This window comes from Sus scrofa, chromosome 2 (assembly GCF_054392235.1).
Source record: "Sus scrofa isolate SSC_HxYL_T2T_F1_AM1 chromosome 2, Sscrofa_HxYL_maternal_Yorkshire_Landrace_v2.0, whole genome shotgun sequence".
Taxonomy (NCBI): Eukaryota; Metazoa; Chordata; class Mammalia; order Artiodactyla; family Suidae; genus Sus; species Sus scrofa.
The window spans coordinates 134,585,008-134,601,607 of NC_139384.1; the positions used below are offsets into that span (position 1 = coordinate 134,585,008).

At 34.2% G+C, this 16,600-nt stretch overlaps 1 long non-coding RNA gene across 6 annotated transcripts in view; it reads left to right on the forward strand.

Annotated features, from left to right (window-relative positions):
* LOC146405706 (uncharacterized) overlaps positions 1–16,600 on the forward strand; it is a 413,778-nt gene that overhangs the window by 277,116 nt on the left and 120,062 nt on the right. The window contains exon 3 of one of the 6 annotated variants that reach the window (XR_014838651.1): positions 2,892–3,192. The exons of the other annotated variants lie outside the window; for them this stretch is intronic. This is a non-coding gene — a long non-coding RNA (uncharacterized LOC146405706). The remainder of the gene's footprint in view (positions 1–2,891; positions 3,193–16,600) is intronic. 6 annotated transcript variants of the gene reach the window in all.

Consider the following 16,600-nt stretch of genomic DNA (forward strand, 5'->3'; position numbering starts at 1 on the left):
CAGGCTTCATCTAGTCTGAGCTGGAGGTTGGTGTCTGATAAAGGAATGAAGAACCCAGTGTCATTACTGATGTCCCCGAAGCTTCTTTCTCTTCTGCCTAAGCATTTTGATAGCTTGTAGCCTTGACGCTATTTAGTAAATTTGACACTAACATCGTGGATTCATATGTTTCTTAATTAACAATCTGATTCTGTGCTTTCCATTTGCTTATTTTTTGGTGAAATTATCTAGTTTTTATACATTTCTTCATCATATTAGTCACAATTAAAGAATCATCTAAGGCATAAATTCTATTATCTATTTGATTGTATTCTTTGATTTTTATTTTTATTTTTATTTTTTATTTATTTATTTATTTTTTTTGTCCCTGGCATGCCTGATACTTTGGAATTGTATGGTGGACATTATGTATAACAATTTGAAGGGGCTGTGGATGATGTAATATTCTCACATTTTCTTAAAAAAAGGAAGTTATAGTAGAACAGATGACTTTGCTCTGTTCAGAAACTGAGTTGATTTGCGGCTGAGGCTGAGTATTGGTGTTTGCAAACACTGACATTTTTATCCCACAGCATAGCCTTAAAGGAGTCTGAACTGAAAGCTTAGGGCCTTTCTGAGGCCATTTCTCCTTGGGCCTGTACAATATTTTTTTAGTCCATAACATTGCGAGACTTCCACGAGCTCTGCTTTGTTTTATAGCCCGATTTCTCGATATTTTAGCCAGCTCAGATAGGAAATCAACAAATGCCTTGAGGGAAAAATCAATAGAAATGTTGGTCTTGCCTCAATGCTTTCCCCTCTTTCTAAGATGTTGGCCTTACAAGTTTTGGATTGATTGTTTCCTGAGGCCTCTAAATAGTTGATTTTTAAAATTTAGCACATGTTAATAGTGGTTCTAAGTTGAAGAGCTTTCCTGTTGATGGCTGTTCAGTAGTCATAGCCACAAGGAGTAGTCTAGGTGATCTCTTTTGAGGAAGGGTTGAAAGTCTAATTATGCTAGACGTTAACACAAAGATATGTAAGGAAAAGAACATTAACAGAATGGAAAAAACGGGTGGTATTTTTTTCATAATTTGACCATATTTTTCTTATGGTTGAAGAAGCAAATAGCCTTTGACAATGTTTTTATTACACTTTTGATAAAAGAACATTAAAGTCAAAGATGTATAAAAACGAGTGGGCCTGTTATACTTTGTGGTTGCCATACAGAATATGTCAGTCCAGGGTTGAATCAGAGAAAGTCGTGGCCAAGAAAAATAAGTTGATGTGAATTTGTAGGTATTATTACCTGTCCTTCCAAGTAGTTAGGATTTTATTCCATATAAAATGAGGTGTTATATGAGTCATGTAAATTACATAAAGATCACAAGTTATAATCTTATTGTAGTTTAGAAAAAAGACACAACTTTTATAAAACACAAATAAAGAATTATATTAAAGCTAAAGGAATTATTGAAGAGACCATTGAAACAGTGAGGTGAATTAAATTTGATATGGTCCTATGCAAAAACAGTGTCAGTAGGAATAGAAAAAATGAAATAGGTTTACATGATATGTCAGGAGAATAGGCAATTGGACTTGATTATGTATTTGATTTGGAAAAGAAAGATATGAAAGATGAATAAGACCCTAATACTAAAATATTTATTAAGCCGTTTTAACTTATACAGTCTTAGAAATTCACAGATAGAAGTAGGTTTTGGTCAGTGCTACAATCTCAAGATCTCTTAGCTTTGATGAAAGTAGAAAATCACTCAAAGAAGACTGGATTCCTTGTATGAAGTTAGAAGAAGGGCAGAAGGTCTTTTGTAGAAGAAACATGTTTGAATAAAAGACCACAGTGTTTGTACTGAATCATGGATAGTACAGGAGACCCAGAGAAGGGCTGTAGCACAGTGAAAACCTGAAGTACTTTGTGAGTGGATGCTGATGAAAATAATTCATCACTTCTCTCTCTATTTAATGACTCAGCCCCTGATCCAAAGCCAGTTTGCCCTGAGGATTTATCGGCTAGCACATATAGCTAAGGAAAAAGATAAAAACTAAGGAAAGAGAAATGATAAAATCTGTGCATTCTCAGCTGCATTCACTATGTCTATTTAATGTGCTGATTCTGGCAGAGAAGTTAACATATCAAACTTGACCTGAGGATTAGAGTGATGGTTTTATAATTGCTTCATGTTTTATGCAGAAACATAATAATTGCTAAGGAGTTCTAAAAATGTACAGTTTTGGGAAAATACTTAAAAATATTTTTGGTAGTATTAAAAATTATATGCTGCTATTGAAGAAAGTTTGGAAAATACAAAAACTCAAAAAAATCCATAATTTTGCCTTACAGAGATGATAACATAATATTTTGTAAGTAATCTTCAAAATATTTTTTCTAACATTGTCCAAAATGGGTCAAATTTATTTAGGATTAGAACTGTAATCTCTGGAACAGTGTACTTTTTTTTTTTTATAAAGTGAGAGAGTTTTTATTTAGTCAGTGAAATGAGTACAACGATAAATTTAATCTAATTAGAAATACCTTCCTATTGCTACCTTAATTAAAAAAAGTATCCTTATAAAATAAAAATGTAAAAAAGTGTTGCTCTTTGAAATTTGGAGACAAGAGGAAAAGTCGATTTAAATTCTTTCATATACCATTAACTCTGTACAGAATTTTAAGAAACTGTTTTCTGCTTAGTATAAAATATAGCAACCATTTAAAGAATCTGTGATCTTTATAGTCCAATTATAAATTAGAGAAGTTTGTAAAACTTACAAGTATGGTTTAAAATGATAAACAACCCAAGCTGCAATTTGACATGAATTCATGGCAACTAACTTAGACAGTACCTGAACTATTTTTTTTTTTAATTTTTATGCCTCTATTACTGAATTAGACCCCAAGAGGAGATACCTTGAGTGACTGGCAAAAACCAGGAGAATCAGAATGTACTATGCTTGGGAGAGTAGCCGTTTTCCTGTAATCATTTCCATGCTCTCCCACAATCACAAGACATGCGTGCCATTCTCAGATAAGCAACAGCTCATCTTACACAAAAAGGCAAATACACAATCAAGATTCACCTAAAATCGGAGTGATGCTTACACCATAATATAGCGGCACCGAGCTCAACAAGAAGAAGAAGCCCTCAAATTCAAAGAGAGATTTAATAGAGCAAGAAGAAAAATATAATTAAGGTAAGCAAGAATTATCTTCTCAGATTTCAAATATTTTGACATTCAAAATAAAGAATCACTAGGGAATCATGATAAAAATGTAATTTTTGAAATACAAATCTCAATCAATTGGATAAATAATAACAAAATGCTCACAGATGAAGAGAGTATTGGTAAAAGATTAAGCTAAAAGAATATTTCAGAAAATAGTTGAAAAAGACAGAAGGTTAAATAAGAAATTTTGAGCTTTCAATTTCCACATAGCAAATAATAATAATAAAAAAAAGAAACTGACAGGTAAAAAAAATAAAACAGTTATGGAGGAAAACTCAGATTTGAACTAAATTTCATTCTTATAATGAAAAGATAATTTGTTGAACAGAATGAATGAAAAAGACCTCATCCAGATACATGTGATGAAATATTAACATTCATTGATTAAAAATAAAACCATAAATGATTCTAGACAAGAAAAAAAAATGAGAATTCAATTCATATCATACTTTTCTTTGACAAAAGAGGGTACAAGAAGACAATAAAGATGGAAGGAAAATAATTTTTATCTTAGAATTATTCATCAGGGTATATACTTATATGTTACAGTGAAATATTGACATTCATTTACATTTAAAAAGGCTAAGAAATTTTATTATCTCTAAACTCACCTGGAATGAATTATAGAAGGATACAATTGAACAAAATGCAAACAAAAACCATGGTACCCAAGAAGCAATACCAAGCTGCAAAACTAGTAAATCTTTTGGTTATAACAACTGTTCATTGTTAAAAAATATGTGTGTGTGTGCAAAATAAAATAATGGAATCAAAATAATATTGGTGATACTGGTTGAGATTAGCATGAGAGGAAATATAACTATAAAACTGTAGCTGGTAGGACACTAGCACTTTAATGAACAAATAGATCAGTGGAATAAATGGTCTAGCAAAGACCCTTATGTATATAGAATTTTACCACATCATAAATATAGCTTTTCAAATAAAAGAAGTTAGTCTCTTCAATAAATTGTTTAGGAATAATAGTGTATATATATATATATATATATATTTGAATTTACATTACAACATTACCATGGACAATTCAGTACATGATATAGTAAGAAATAGCCATGCATTTACAGTTATGTATCTTCATATACAGTTCCCCAAATTAATTACAGATAAATTTTATTCCTAATATGAAAAAAAAGAATCAGAAGAAAATTTGGGGAGAATATGTATGCAATTTTGGTGTAGAAAGGTCTTTTATTAAAATACTCACAGTTCTCTGGTGGCCCAATGGTTAAGGATCCCCTGTCACTGCTGTGATGCTGGGTTCAATTCCTGCCCAGAGAACTTCCACCTGCCATGGGCATGGGCAAAAATAAATAAAAATGAAATGTGTATATTAACTGACATCTCAGCTGTAGATACTAATAAATATTTTAACAAACAAAAGAGAAATTTAAAGAAATTTAAAATATTATTAGTAAAATCTTGTTATTTTTCAAAAGTACCATTTTACTTGAACACAAGAATTATTTTAGGTATACCACAACTCAATATATATGCTATGGATTGTCGTAGTATGCCTTGTTTTTTTTTTAAACCATATTTTTCCTTTGATCTGCTATTTTATTTTTTGTTTTGGACAATTAAACCAGATTTTATAGTATATGAGAAATATATTTTCATTCAGCTTAAAAAAATGACTACATCTGATTTTAGCTCTTTCTTAGAAGTAAGATTCCAACCACTTAAACCTGGTGGAGAGTCAAAGAAATGGTCCACGTAATTGAGGTTAACAGTCACTTTAGTGTGATGATTAATCCAAGTCGAGGTTTTGCCACTGGAATTAGGTTTACTTTCTAAATCCTTAGAATGTCTCATGTATTTAAGTGATTTATTTAGGAGTTAAAGCAGTAACCACAGCAGAACCACTATTATCCATCTCAACGACACAGTGTATGGGTGTGAGTCACCATGTAAATGGGTTGAATGTGTGGATATTAAGCTATTATTGAATTACTATTTCTCTTGCACACACGTGTAACCTCGCTGAGCACAGGAAACAAGACTTATTTTGATTTCTACTGTCTCTAGTGTCCGGCACAAGTGGGCTAAGCTCTCAGTAAGTATCTGCTGAATTAGTAAAACAAAGTTAGTGCTGAATTAATGAAGTGAATTTTTGCTCAAAATTGTGAAATCAATCATGTAGTGATCATTAGAATGACAAAAAATAATATCCTGGCCAAACTTCAGGATACTGTATCCTTTCATTCTCCTTTATTTCCATTAGTGTTTAACATTTACTGTATATTCATCTCAGCTGAGAATATTTATGGTCTTTTTCCCTGTTCAGAATTATGATTATGAGGGACAGTCTTATGAAGACAAATGTTATGAAGCCAGAGATTTTGACTTTCTATTCTCTATTGCATCCCAGACACCATGTTCTGAAAAAGAACATTATGAATGGATAAATACGTGAGGAATTCAAAATACTGTCAGCCACAGTAGAGCAAATAAATTTGATCTATATAAGCCTATTTTCACTCCTAGCTTGTTTGCTTACTAACCAAAACTTCTGGCTAGGTATAATTGAAAGGCATAATTAATGATTCCTAGATAGATAGATAGATAAATTTATTCATTCAAAATACTCCTGGCAGTAGAATAGCAAATATTTTGGACATAGTTCCTAATCTCCTACAAGTGTTCTGTTAAACATTTATGTTTAAGAATCAGGTTTTTTAAACATTGGGGCCTCTGAATAAAGCAAAATATTTAAGCTGACAAATAAATTAATCAAGTGGATTAATGGTTTAATCTTTTTCTCTCTGGAACAACAGAGCATTCTGACTACAATTTGCATTGAACCAACTAGATACTACAGAGTAATATGATAAAAAATGAACAGTATTTAATTTCGCTCTATTCATTCTACCTCATGTAAAAAACCACAACTGATAAATTATGGCTTAGACCACTCATGGATGAGTTTCGCTATCAAAGTGTTCCTGAGAAACTGTAAATACACACAAATATACGGTTTCTCTAGAAAACTGAGCCATCATGTAGGCTACTATAAGTTGGGCCTCATGTTTTTTTTGTTTTTTTGGGTTTTTTTTTTGGTTTTTTTTGGGGGGGGGATTTTCTCCTTGAAATGGAAAAAGGAACTAAACTTGATATTGTCTCCATTTTATCCACAGATTTCATTTGAGCCAACTAGATACCACTAACATGATAAGTGTGAATGATATTTAGTTTTGCTTATGCGCCCACATATAAAACCAACATTTTACCAAGTGCAGTGCCATTTAAGTATATGAAAATTCAAGAGCATAGTTTGAGAAGACTTTTTTAGAAATGATTATAAGAAATGAACCAAAGCCCGCAGAAGTAAGTACCTGTAAATAACTGTTAAAGAAGTTTGAGAGTAAGAAAAGTTATATTCATTGTAGTATTTAAGTATAACAGCGACACAAAATAACAGTGTTGTTTGAGGATTGGACCTCACAGTGAAAGAGGATGTTGAGGCAGACATTTCATTTTTGCCAGAATTGTTGACTAGTACCCAAATTTGAGGACAAAGCATCAAGTAGCTCCTATACTAGAGAGAAATGAATGGAGGCCTGTCTGGCTCTGCTTTCCCCAGCATTGCCCTTTATCTCCTATGACTACTGTCTTTGGCAAAGAAGGTGAAGGAGTAGGGAAGTAAAGGTGTAAGTTATCAGAGTTGTGTGAGTAGGATTTGGAGGTGGGAATGCTATGGCTTTGTGCTTTTTCATGTTCTCCAAAGCAAAACGGGCACTCTCCCCTCCACAAAATTTAATACAGTAATTTTTTTTTCTCAGACATGACACTAGCTTCTCATTCTGCATTTATACATTTGCTCTGAGCAGCTCTCCATGCCTTTTGGAGAAGAGAAGAAAGAACTAGAGAAGGCAGATGGAGAGAAATTATCAGTGGAAAAGCCTACATTCAACATGGCATAAGGAATGGGTTTCTTCTGTGTCACATGGTCAACAAGGAAGGTAGCCAGGTTTGTGTTATACCTAAGTGAATGAGACTTTAAGGGGGGCTTTAAGAGAAAAGTTGTGGGCTGAACTTGCTAATTTAGGAGCTGAAAGGCACTGGAAGTGTTAAGAAGATAATCATGCATCCCACATAGGATGATATTCACAGAGCATGCTTCTGCAGTTAATCCCCAGGATCACAAGCTAAAGTGAGATGCTGAAGAGTTTGCAGGTCCCCTACATCAAAGATCTGTAGGATGGGGAGCCCCCAGTCAGGACTTTTAAATGAATTACACAGGTGCCCAAATAGATAATAAGTTTTGGATGTTTATCTCACAAGAAGCAGCAGAAGACGCTCATTTTAACCAGGTAAGGAACTACAGAAGCAGTAAGTTACAGATCTGTTCATTCCTTTTCCCTCCATCATGACTGAAAGCACTAGAGGAGGAAAGGGAGAGATAAAGAAAAGAACTCCTATACTGTCTGTCCCTCAGGCCAAAGTACATGCCTGCGGTGGGAAATGTGAGAGGAGTTAGGTGGATTTTTTCATTAGATGAGGTAGAGATTTTTAATAGCATTAACCTGATCCTCATAGAACCTTCCTGAGTTATTTTTAAGAGGTGAGAAGGACAGTAGTTGACAGTTATAGAAGAGAATAATAAAACCTTTCCAATCTTGTATTGCTATTTATCTGAGACTATCAATAAACCGTTCACTGTACTATCTAAGTTTAGGCAGACTCCTGAGTTATTCATCCATTCAATCTGTAGACACAATGAAAAATAATGACCCCAAAACAAAAACCTATTTTACCTCAAATATATTTCCCTCCCCACCCATACTTATCTTTCCACTTCAAGGTCAAATTTTAATTTGTTTATCCCTCTTCCTGACGGGATAAACAATTTTTTTTTTCCTGCTCCCTTCCACAGTGGTCTGATTCTACCTGGAACTCTTACAGCCCTCAGTGTTTATTTCAGTTATTTCAAAACCAGAATGTCAGTACTACTCAATTATTGCATGAATATGTGGGGTATCTCCTCATATGAGACAATAAACTCTCGGACAGTTAGTTAGACTCTGTGACTTATTTCTTTATCCTTCAATTACCAAGAACAATGCCATAAAAGCAACAGATACTGATCTAGGGCTTTATAGTTTTGGTACTTTGATTCTTATTCTGAGAAAACAGGAAGGCCCTGGAATGATTTCCTGTCTGTCTAAAAGTCTTTATTCTTTACATTTCAGTGCTATGCTATCTACACATAAAGGTGTAAATATTTTGCTTTATTTTTATTTATTTATTTATTTAAGTAATTATTTTGTCTTTTTGCCTTACTCCCACGGCATATGGAGGTTCCCAGGCTAGGGGTCGAATCAGAGCTGTAGCTGCCGGCCTACGCCAGAGCCACAGCAACCCGGGATCTGAGCTATGTCTGCAATCTACACCACAGCTCACAGCAACACTGGATCCTTAACCCACTGAGCAAGGCCAAGGATCCAACCCACAACCTCATGGTTCCTAGTCAGATTCATTAACCACTGAGCCACAACAGGAACTCCTGTTTTATTTTTAAATGTCTCTTTCTTAAAAAAAAAAAAAAAACTGTATACCATGTAATATTTTTGTCACATTTTCATATTTTTTTTAGCATATTGACATTATTTATCTGACATATCATGGATTAAGTTTTAAAAAAAACTTACTGTACCACCTGGCTTTAGTGGGTACTTTGTAAAAGTATATAGTTCAATATTATTTGTTTATTAATCCATTGTGAAAAACTTTGTCTTTAAACAAGGGACTTAAATGCATTATTATCATTATTATTATTATATATTTCCATCTTCCTTCTATAACCTAATTCTAGGTTATGTTTTTAATGATTAGCCTTATAGCTATTAGCTTTATACTTATTTGACTATTAGCTTGTTTGCCTGTTTTTTGTTTGTTTTTATTTTGTTTTTGTTTTTTTCTTTTTAGGGCCACACCCATGGCATATGGAAGTTCCCTGGCTAGGGGCTGAATCAGAGCTGCAGCTGCCAGCCTACACCACAGCCACAGCAAAGCCAGCCCTGAGCTGAGTCTGCAACCTACACCACAGCTTATGGCAATGCTGGATCCTTAAACCACACAGAGAGGCTAGGGATCAAACCTTCTTCCTCATGGATTCTAGTTGGATTTGTTTCCACTGAGCCACAATTGGTAACTCCCTCCCTCTTTGATAAGACTACGTTTTCTTTTCTGACAATTTGGGAAATTTCCAACTTTAGGTATATACTCAGGAAGAATAGGATATGAGTTTGATAATTAATTTTTATGCATGGACAAGAAAGAATTCCCTGCAAATAATTGTTTAAAGGAACAGGGGTAGATAAAAATTAGACAATTTTGTGATTATATCCCATGAATCTTCTTTATGCAGTATGTTAGATACAGACGTGTGTGCACATATAATGCTTATAATTGTTAACACTTATATAGTACAATTTCTAAGGTCATTTGCTAGTAAGTTGGGGATAGAGTTTGACCACTTAACTCCCAAGCATGTGCTCTAATCTAAACTCTATTTATAAATATTTCTAAAAGTGTAAATGGTCTTCCTGGATCTCAGGGGGAAGTGGTATTTACCTGAGCATCTAATCAGACTGTAATAAACCCGGAAAAGACATTATTCCTCAAAATGTGTGTCTATTCTGCCTCATTTAGATGCCAAAAACTTGGTTCTCTTAGGACACGGAGTCTACCCATTCTTAGAAATAACATAGGGATTCCTAAAAGCATTCTTTAATTTAGGACTTTCATGAAGATGCTGTTTTAATTACTGCTATGCTAAAACCACCCCCCACAATTTAATGGCTTAAAAAATGAATTATTATTTCTCAAAATTCTTATTTGTTCTTCTGCTAGTTTTTCCCGGGTTCATTCATGCAGGTGCATTTGGCTCAAGGGTGGGCTGGGCTGTGTTAGAAGGTAAATCTGGCAGATGTGCTTGGCATGCTGTCAGCTTAGGTCCTTTGTTCTCCTTCACATGGTCTAATCCTTTAGTAGGCTAGCTTGGCTTCTTTTCATGGTAATCTCAGGACAGCATTCTAATAAAGAAAAAGCAGAGTGCTGCAAATCTTCTTAAAATCTAGCTCTGGAAATATTATACCTCACTTCTGCTTCATTCTGTCAGACAAATGCCAACCCAGGTTCTAAGTGTGGGGAAGCAGACTCTCTTTCTGATGGGACAGGTAAGATCACAGAGCAGAGAGGATGTGTATTTAATTGGGAGAAATGTGTGGCTTTATTTTGGAGTCAGTACAGATGACAGAAATTAGTTGAAAACAACAAACATGAACATATTTTTAATCATCATTGTAAAAAAGGCACAAAATAGAATATGGGTGCTGATTTCCAGTTGTTTCTCACTAAAGGACTGAACAAAAAATCTCTTAATTCCATAAAATTCAAGAAAACATCTTTGCAATGATGAGGGGTGTTTTCCTCCCACTGTCCAGATTCTGCTCATTCTCTGGTATGGAGTTAGATTCAGTCAGCAATCTTTATTTAATCCTTAGTAAATTTCATATTCCATTGGAAGTACTTTCCACTTAATCCTTACAATAACCCTAATAGGTGGGTATAATTACCCATCCCTCCTCCCCCAACCCCACTTAAAGATGAGGGATTCAAGTTAAAATAACTTGTGGGGCCACACAGCTAGTGATGTGGAACTAGAGTCTGAACCTAGATAGTGTGTGTGGCTCTAAATCCAAGCTCTTAACCTCAATGGTTATTGCTTGTATGATCATTCTTGTGGTTTTATTTTCACCCTTCTCAGGAATTACATATAATATGCTTATATTAGGGCTTTTAGTTTCAGCCTGTGGTAATGCCCTTGGTCAAAATACATACCTGAAATAAACTCTTAATCAGTGTGAAGCAGTCTGCACTTAGAACAATTAATTTTCTTGGGCCATTAGTGTCATGATTCCACTCTTTTTTTGTACAGAGTCCAGTCTTTTTTGTTTCTAGACTGATCAGTCTTCCAGGGCTATCAGTGGGTTGAGGCTAGTTGGATAATGGAGGCAGACTTGCATGGTAGTTAAGGGTACAGGTTGGAACCAAACTGCAAGGATTAAAATTCTGACCCTGCCAGCTACTAGCTCAGAAAATTTGGGGATGCTGCTTAATTAGTGTGGATAATAATTGTTTCTCCTTGATAGGAAGATTATGAAGATTAAAACACATGAGTTACTATTTGTAGAAGTCCTTGTAACTCTATCTGGAATGTATTTGTTAAACCATTAAAAACATGTATTAACATCAGGCCACCCAACTGGGGACACATGACACAATCTGACACTCAGTAGATCTGGAGTTTCTGAGGTGGTCAGATGTTCCTGCAGGCATAGGTTTTATTTGTCCTCCCTCTTTTTCAGCCCTCTGGAAATACTGGTCTACAGTTGTCTTTGGGACAGTTCAGCTAGAGGTGGGGTCTGGGCTAACTTTAACCTCCATTTCAGTTCGCAGAGAGCCTCTGACTGCCCTATGGAGGAGAGAATCTTTGTCTTCATTCCCAACCAGACTTATGCAAAGGAGGTTTCAGGAAAGAGGGGCCTGGTAGGCATTACTCCTTAGCCCCATCAAATCATACCATCTTTACAGATCTACACAGTTCTATCATGGGTGAGACACCATCAACCCCATGGTCTGATAGTCCAATCAGTCACTCTTCTGCCCCCACTCCCTCCAGGGGCCTTGTCATAGTAGGCATTAGACTGCTCTAGGTCATGTGATCTGAGCTCCAGCATTAGAAAATGTCATTCTTTGGCATTTACTGACTTTTAAAGTTTAAAGTTACTTAACCAAACTGAATCTCTCTCTCCTCAGCTGTGTAATAGGGATGGTGATAAAGTAGTACTTATTAGAAATACCTATAGTTGGTGCTTATTAATCTTACCACAGTACCTAGTATATAGTTAACTCTCGTTGAATGGTAGCTATTATGATCTGCTGGATACACAAATTGATTCAGTATTTCTCTAAAATTCAGAGGGGCTAGTTTTCAGTTATGCCAATTCGTTGGCAGGAATAATGTTGTATAAACCATTATTGTGTTGTACTTTAAGGAAAGTGTCTGGGTAAAAAATTTATGCGCATTTGAACTTTGGGAAATCATACTTCCATATTTCATATGGAAAGAATTTCGAATCTTTGGAAGAGTGACTTCAAAGCTCAGATATTAACCAAACATAACGTGTATACCATATTATAAGTTAAATGGAGTGTTGTAAAGCCTCTATTTTAATTCACAGTCAGAGTTCGTATTTTCATTGCCACCTTTTAACTTATTAGAGGGGTGGTTGTTTTCTTTACCCAGGTAACTTCCTGGGTCTCAGATAACTTCCTAAACTTCAGTCTCCCAATCTGTTAAAAAAAAAAAAATCTATTTGAGTTGCAGACTGTTAAAATAGTCCATTAAAAAAAAAAAGTCATATCTGAGCTGCTTAAAAATAATGTTATAACACTACATTATTATTATCACATTGTGAATCCAGTACAGAACTATCAATTCCACAGCATTTAAGTGAGCTGTTTAAGGTCAAAGGCAGAATTCATGACAGTGGTAATTTATCTCAGTCTCTCCCTCTTTCTTTCTATTTTAAACAGATCGAAGTGAAGAACAATAACCTGAGAGAAATGTGTTGTTTATATTCACCTGAGTCTAATACAAATAGATTTTAATTCTTAAAATATGGATTAATTTTTTTTGAAAAGACAGTTCTAGAATCAGAGGCAACCCTTCATAATATCTTTGAATTTGGCTCTAAAGTGAGGTTATATGCCCACTAGAATTCTGAATTGATTGTTCAGAGAAATTTCAAATATTTGAGGGTAGGACTAGGTAATCCATCATTTTAAAATTGACAAAAGTACCTGTGAGCACCATAGCTAAAATATTCATGGTTTTAGATAGATTTAATATTGGTATTCTCTTAGTTAATATTACTTTCAGAATATAAAATTAGCATTGATTGTGCATATTTATTACAAACAAAAATCCAATGTCTCTTCATTGCCAAATAATAGAAAAATGTAATTCATCCATGTCATGAGTATTTGCTGGTTAAATCCAGAAAAACAGGATATAAATGAAATAAAGAATCTCACACTGTTCAAGCTAGTTTGTAACAGTTTATTTAGCTTTGATTTTTTTTCACGTGGTAAATATTTCTTGAAAATCTACTTGGTGAAACTTAGAATTGTTGAGATCCTTCAATTTTGTTTTACTTGCATTTTCTTAGCGAGAATGCCACTACTGTGTTATTAAAAGATGTTCAGGAGTTCCCATTGTGGCTCAACAGGTTATGAACCTGACTGATATTCATGAGGATATGGGTTCCATCTCTGGCCTTGCTCGGTGGGTGGGTTAAGGATCCTTTGTTGTCCCAACCAGCAGTATAAGTTGCAGACGTAGCTCAGATCCCCCGTTGCTGTGGCTGTGGTGTAGGCCAACAGCTATAGCTCCAATTCGACCCGTAGCCCATATGCCACAGGTGCAGGTCTAAAAAAATTAAAATTTAAAATTTAAAAAAAAGGTGTTTAGAGAAAAAATGTCTAGGATAAAAATGTTTGGGAAATCCTAGATTAAAGACTTCAAAAAGATTTTTTTTTTTACTGCACAGTTTTTTTTTTGTTTGTTTTTGTTTTCCCTTTTTATTTAATAGAACTACCTAAGATGGGATTCTGGACGTTCGAATATTTTCCACATATAAATGGCCATAAACTCTGACCCCATACCACAGGCATATTTATTAACTATGAAAGAAGCTTAGAGTGCTGTAAAATCTGTTCCTGAAGAGTCATCTCTTCTTTTCTTCTCTTGTTTTGGAATCGGTAACTGCAGACCAGTGAGTCCGAGGTTTACCCAAAGACTATATTGTATTTATTTTGGAATGTAATAGATTTTTTTCACTTTAAACAGATCTTTTTTTTCCCTAAAATGTTTTTTTATCCACCCAATTAATGCATTTTTCTAGGATCCTGCCATCTAGCAGATAGATAAGTTGATAATATCTAATTATATTAATTGGTTGACATTGCTTAAGATGTGGTATATTTTCCCTATTCTCAAAGGGATAGATAGAGAAACTCCTTAAACTAAACCTTAATAATACCCTCAAGTGAAAATCTGGAGTTTGTTTAATTAATAATGTGTAAAATTAAATAAACATTTAATTAAAATAATGTATTTTTACACATACATATTAATAATTAAAATAATATGTATATGTATTTTTTCTTTCCTCAACTGGTTAGGAAGTCTCTGTTTGTACATTTGTAATTCCTGCTTTCAGAAATTTACATTAAGGCATGCCAACCCTTGTACTGTTTTTGTTTTTATTGATATTATACTCTGATTCTACCATAACAGGCTCAATGTTGAAGTAATTCACTATTAATTCATACTATGAATTACGAAACTAAAATTAAATTTTCAATATAGGCATTTGAGAAAAGAAATATTTTCCTCTTGGTTGTAGAATGGTATTTCAGGATTACCTTACTAACAGAGGCTTTGAGATTCTCTCCCATGTAAACAGTGAACAATGAGAAACTCTAGGAAATGAAATAAATAGGAAAAACTACTTTCTTTTCAGCTCTTCTCTTTTGTACAGAAGTCAAAATTTTCTTTTGGTATGATTTAAAATATCATTAAATATGAGGAAACTCTTACTCTTGAAATTTAGTATCATCCTTCCATATTTTACTCCACATAATAAAATTGCCAATTTTATTTAAATCAGCAAATATATGCATATGAAGGTATTTTGATTTTAGATAGGGTTTTTCCTTTTTTTTACTGTCTAGTGATGAGAAATGTGTTCCTATGAAATAGGAAGAAACTTTGATCATTGACTATTAAGAATACCTTGAAGTGGACACTTTATAAACGAGTCCCCTACTGATCCAGCCCAGACTCTTTAAGCTGTATAGACCTTTACCAAAAAAAAAATATATACTTCACTTTAGTTATACTTCACTTTAGTTAATAGTTAATAAGTTTCAACGATACGAAACTCTGTGCTATAACCATAATAGCAGGCCAGGATCTGGGTTGTGTGGAATCCGAACCTTATAAGATTTGGAGGAATAACCTGTAATAAAATGTTACAAATTCACCAATTCTATTCCAGTCAGAGAACGTGCAGCTTCCATTTCAGTTTGTTTACAGTAAATAGGCCTTTGCATATCCTAGTCAGATGTCAGAAATGAAGTCTAGTAGAAAAGCATTGTAGCAGAGGCCAGGAGAGCTTTGCCAGCTCTGAGATTAATCTGTCTGGATTTCAGTTTCCTCATTATAACACAGGCAAGTGTGCACCGGATAAAATTATCTCTAAGATTCCTTCCAGCTGAAGTGTTTCTATTTTTTCACTGGAAAAACCATCACTTCTGGAATGAGAAACCCATGTTAATATGGAAGAATCAAATTAAACTTGTGAATTTATCTGAGTGCTCTAATTGACATGATTATTTGGTGACCTCCATGTCTATGTATTTTTTTCCACATGGCAATACAGTTATTAATTATTCTCAGAGGTCTCAATGGAAAAAGATCTTTTTTTATTTTGTAGTAATATTCATAAATAATTCACAAGTCAAGGTGGTGAGTACTAGTGCCACATCATGAGCAAGAGGTGGGGATCTCATAATGAAGAAGAAAAATAAGGAGGAACAAAGAACCATCCCCATTATTTGCCTTCTCTTCTGTAATTCTTGGAATTGAAAACTTGACCTACTAACTAATTCTTGCTAACATAGTATCTTTGAAAGTGGAAATCCTAAGGAAGTGTCTAGCTAAGCAGGGCTTTGTCCTTTTATTGCTAGATCAGTAAGTGTAGAAGTTACATGACTGTCACTGATATGTTGTCAAAAGCTTTGGGGGAATTTTCTTGCCACAGTCAGTGTAAAGATCAAGCTCTTTATATCATCTGTTTACATCTATAAACATATATAGGTATAAATTCTTCAGGGGTGTGCTGAAGTCTTTAGTGCCAATTTCCAATGATTTAAAATGACTCTTTAAAAACTATAAGACAGCCTTTATAAAAAGTCTTCATCAAAAAATATTATGCTACTCCTAATAGATTAGGAGTTTAATGAGGTAGAAAATATATATTATTCCTCACTGTGTTCTCAAAACCTATATAAGTAGCTGATATAAATATCAATCAAATGTTGCTCCGTATTAATTAAATTTTGATCAAGGAGTTCCTATTGTGGCTCAACAGTTAACAAACTCAACTAGTATCCATGAGGACACGAGTTTGATCCCTGGTCTTACTCAGAGGGTTAAGTGTCTGGCATTGCTGTGGCTGTGGTGTAGGCCAGCAGCTGTAGCTCCAATTCGACCCCTAGCCTG